This window comes from Danio rerio, chromosome 7 (assembly GCF_049306965.1).
Source record: "Danio rerio strain Tuebingen ecotype United States chromosome 7, GRCz12tu, whole genome shotgun sequence".
In the NCBI taxonomy this organism is placed as follows: Eukaryota; Metazoa; Chordata; class Actinopteri; order Cypriniformes; family Danionidae; genus Danio; species Danio rerio.
The window spans coordinates 79,915,001-79,920,000 of record NC_133182.1 but is presented as its reverse complement, the minus strand read 5'-3'; positions in this window follow the sequence as shown (position 1 = coordinate 79,920,000).

The window sequence follows — 5,000 nt, the reverse complement described above, 5'->3', positions numbered from 1 at the left end:
TAGCCAATGATTAATCAAAATCAAGCTCAATGGTCAATCAAACTAGGCTAACTGCACACCAAAGCTAGCCTAATAGCAAAACAAACTAGCCCAACACTAGCTCACAACTAACCAAATGTTTAATCAGAACTACCTCAAAACCAGTCCATTGCCCAACCAAAGTAGCCCAAACTAGCTCAACTGTCATTCAGACTAGCCTAAAACTATTTCAATGACCAATCAAAATTAGCCAAATTGTTAGTCAAAGCAGCCAAGAACTAGCCCAATGGCCAACCAAAACAAGCCCAAAATGACCCAGTGCCTAATTAGAACGAGCTCAAAACTAGCCCATTGCCAAACCAAAATAGCCCAAAACTTGCTCTCTTGTCAGTCAAACTAGCTCAAAGGTAAGGCAATGGCTAATCATAAGTAGCTCAAATCTAACCCAATGACCAATCAAACTAGCCCAAAATTTGCCCAAAATTAGCCTGATAGCAAATTTAAACGAGCCCAAATATAAATCAATCTAGGAAAGGAACAGCAAAACAAACCCAAATGTCAATCAAAAAAGCCAAACTGTAAACCAAAATTAGCCAAAAACAAGCCTAATTGCAAACCAAAACTAGCCCAGTGCCCCGAGGTAGCCTCAAAGTAGCCCAATTGTCATTCAAACAAGCCTAAATGGCCAATCAAAACAAGTCCAATTGTCAATGACACAAGCCCAAAACTATAGCCTAACTGCAAACCAAAATTAGCCAAATTGCAAATCAAAACTAACCAAATTGTCAATTAATTTAGCCCAAAACCACAGCAGGTCAGCTTCTCCAGTTCTTCTGTTCATTTACAGATGAACTGACGTGTTTTGCTACAGATTAAGACGAGAGTATTTGCTGTACATGACTGTAGTGTTTTGGTTTTTCTGGTGTCGTCTGATCTGTTGAGAGCGAGTCTCTTTCTGTTCTCTGACGCTGGTGAAGTCACTCCTCAGATGCACCACAACTCTGTCAAATGGGTTTCCAGTAGTGTGCTGGAAGAGGAAAGTCAGCGTGTGTGTTTTCCACACAGAAACGGCTCGATTCCTGCGTTTCCAACAGGATTACGATCAGAGACTGACGCCTACAGAAAACATGAACACGCCAGCGCTTGTGCGAACAGATTAACCCACAGCTGAAGAAGAAGTGGAGAAACTGAGCTTTTAAAGAGAGAGAAGAGTTTAGAAACATGCAGGATCAACTCACTGATTTTGGAGAATAAGGCCTGGTTTAGTCGATTAACTAACTAGTGTTGCGTTCAATTGGTAAAATAAGAGATTTTACCAATAATTAAACTATTTTGGATTACATTTGGATTACCTTTGTGCTAATCAGATTGTGAGTATTTTAAAAAGTCATTAAACTGCAATTACTTTTGTAATGCAGATTACATGTAGGCCCCGTTTACACTAGTGCGTTTTAGCTTTAAAACGGCGTATTAGATCAAAAACGATCCGCGTCCACACTAGCGTTTCACCTAGCGGTTCTGAACATATGTTCATTCACACTACGCCACCAAAAACGTATATCACGTGACCATTCGTGCACTCTGGGCATGCGCATTCTAGTATAAACAGAAAGCTTGCGTCTCGCTCGGCATTTGGTTATTGTTTGTCAACAAACGCCGGTTGAACATTAAACGCGATGGCAAAGACAGCAAGAGAGGTATTTTTGTGGACAGACGACGAGGTCGAGGTTACTAAACGTAACAAATGAATAACTGCACAATGCCGCCTAAAACAGACAATAGTGCAAACAGCGCTCCCATTTCTGTGTCCGTGTTGTTGTTTACAGTAAAGGCTGGTCTGCTGTCTTCCGGTAGCGTTAAAGCCATGTGTTATAGTCATGTGATAGGGGCTTGACGAATAAGGGAAGGATACACAATGACACAAAAGCCCCAATCAGGTGGCGAATCTCAGCAGCCCCGCCTCCGTTTCCAGATGTCTCCGTTTTCCCTCATCCACACTGAGACGGAACAACAGCGCTTCAGAATGAAAACGGCCTCTCCAGCGTTTTCAAAACACTCCGTTTTCGGCGCTCGAGAACTCCGGCGTAGTGTGGACGGATGGCATAATCGTAGCAAAACTTATGCGTTTTAAAACTAAAACGCATTATTGTAAACGGCGCCATAATCAGATACTAAAAATTGGACTATTTTCGATTAAATTTGGATTACTTTTGTGCTAACCCTTATTTGACCAAAAAAGTGAATATAATAAATGAGTAATTACTGCAGTTGTGTAAATAACGTAATCATGCAATCCCAAAAAAGTAACTGTAATCACATCACGAGTATATACAGAAAATAGTTTACTCTCATTACAAGTATACTTGACTTTTGTAATGCAGATTACATTTAATAAAATACTAATAATCGGACAATTTTGGAATACATTTGGATTACTTTAGTGCTAACTTGGATTGGTATTGTGTAAATAGCATAATCATGTTATCCAAAAAAAAAGTAATTGTAATCAGATTACGAGTATTAACAGAGAAGTATGTACTCTCATTACAAGCATACTTGATGTTTGTGTTGCAGATTACGTATGATAGGATGATAATAATCAGATTACATTTGGATTACTTTTGTGCTAACATGGATTACTATTGTGTAAATAACGTTATTCTGTAATCCAAAAAAGTAACTAGCCAGATTACAAGTATTTTACTTAATTAAATGACTTTGTGTAATACAGATTACATATAATCAGATACATTGATAAACTCACACAGTATAACTGTGATTCCCTTACAAATATATTAATAAAACAAGAGATGAGCGCCTTGAAGAGCAGATTAACCTGCGAACTTTAACTAGCTATATGGATAAATGATCCTCTGGTTCTGAATAGCGTGAGTGTTAATTCTCCATCAGACATTTCTCAATCCCTGCATTAGATGTTCTAGTTCAGTATTACTGTAAATCACCTCTCCTTAAAGCCCGCTGTGGGTTTTCTGTAGGATCTGTATCTCATCTTATACTGCACAGTGGATATTCTTTAACCCAGCACGAGTCTCAAATAATAATATCAAGTATTTTAATTCCAGTTTTGATCTTCGCACTGAAACTACTCGACTCAGACTCTTGAATAAACCTGTATAATCTGCTCTGGTCCTGCACTTTAGCTCAACTCGATGTTTCTTTTTATTTGCTTTACTCTGAGCAGCTTAATGTACTGATGAGACAGATCTGATGGTTTTGCACTGTAAATGTTCACAGTGCTTCAGCTAATGCTAACGCACATGAATTTGGATTTTAACAATGCATTAGTAAATGTTAAACTGTGATAATTCAATTAAGGACTTCAAAGCAGCACCACAAAAGACGCATATCATTAAATTAAACAAAAACAACAACAAAAGCTAGCAACTGCCTATTAACACCCAAGCAACTGACCGTTGCCGAGTTATGCCGCTGCAAACCCTATTCACATTTTCATCCGAACACCCTAGCAACCATTCAGAGCGCCCTAGTAACCATCTAGCAATACCTTATCAATCAATTAGAACACTTTAACAGCCCCTCAGAACACCCTAGCAATCACTCAAAACACCTTAGCAACCACTCTAGCAATTGCTTAGAAACAATTTAGAACATCTTAGCAACACCTTAGTAAACACCTAGCAACCACTCATCTGCCAATTAATTACTCAGAACAACCTAGCAACACCTTAGAAACTGTCTTGCAATCAAAAACACCCTAACAACTATCTAGCAACCAATAAAAACCCCTAGTAATTGCCTATCAACTCCTTAGCAACTGCCCATTTCTGAGTTTGGCCACAGCAAACCCCATTCACAATTTCATCTAAACTCCTTAGCAAGCACCTAACAATACCTTAGCAACCAGTAAGAACACCCTAGCAACCACACAGAGCACTCTAGTAACCACCTATCAGCACATTATCAATTACTTAAAACGCACACTGCATATAAACCACTCAGAACACCTTAGCAACACCTTAGCATAGAAACCACTCAGAACACCTAGGCAATACCTTAGCAACCACCTAGCAATTACTTAGGACACATTAGAAACCACATAGAAACACCTTAGAAAACACCTAGCAACATTTTAGAAAACACCTGGTAACCACTCAACTGCCAATCGACTATTCAGAGCACCATAGAAACCACTCAGAGCACCCTAGCAACCACCTAACAAATACTTATCGACCACCTAGAACACCCTAACAATTGCTTAGAAACCACTCAGAACACCTTAGCAACACTTTAGTAAACACCTAGCAACTCATTAGTAAACACCTGGCAACCAATCAACTGCCAATTAACCAATTAGAACACCCTAGCAACTCTCATTTTCATTTGGAAATGTACACATCTAAGGCTCATAAGCGTGTGTGTAAGTCAGTATTTCGACACGTCTCATCCACAGGATCCAATCCGCAGCGTCCGTGTTTTACATGAGAGTCATAACATGTTGTTTTGTGGCTGTGAGCGTCCTGTCAGCGGCGTACAGGAACACTTTGACTCCTGAATAAAACATCAAGCTCTTTCTGCGTGTCGCTGTCGACTAAACCACAGATCCACAAAAGCGCAGGATCTTCTGCGACGTTCAGAGCTTGTGACAAATACAAGCTTTCCTTTGATAAACCCCTCCGCCAGAGTTGGCTTCTCCAGAGAAAACACTACACAAAACCCTGTTAAAAGCCCAGACTTTCTCTCTTAAAGTCACTTTAGAACGAGTGCGCTGGCGTCTCTGATAAACTCAAAAACAGCTGCGCATGATTAATAATTCATCCTGTTTCACTGCACTGTCGTTTGCAGGTGCGAACACACGTTGTGTTTCATTAATTTATGAGTTTAGCACAATCCATGTTCCGCGGAGGAATATTTCAAAGGTGTGATTTAAATACACGTCTTTTATTTCCGCTCTTCAAAGCGATGTTTGTTTTCTCCACACTCGGTGAGATCGTTCGTTACTTCCTTCATTAATTATCTTTAGTTTAGACATGAATGCTCTG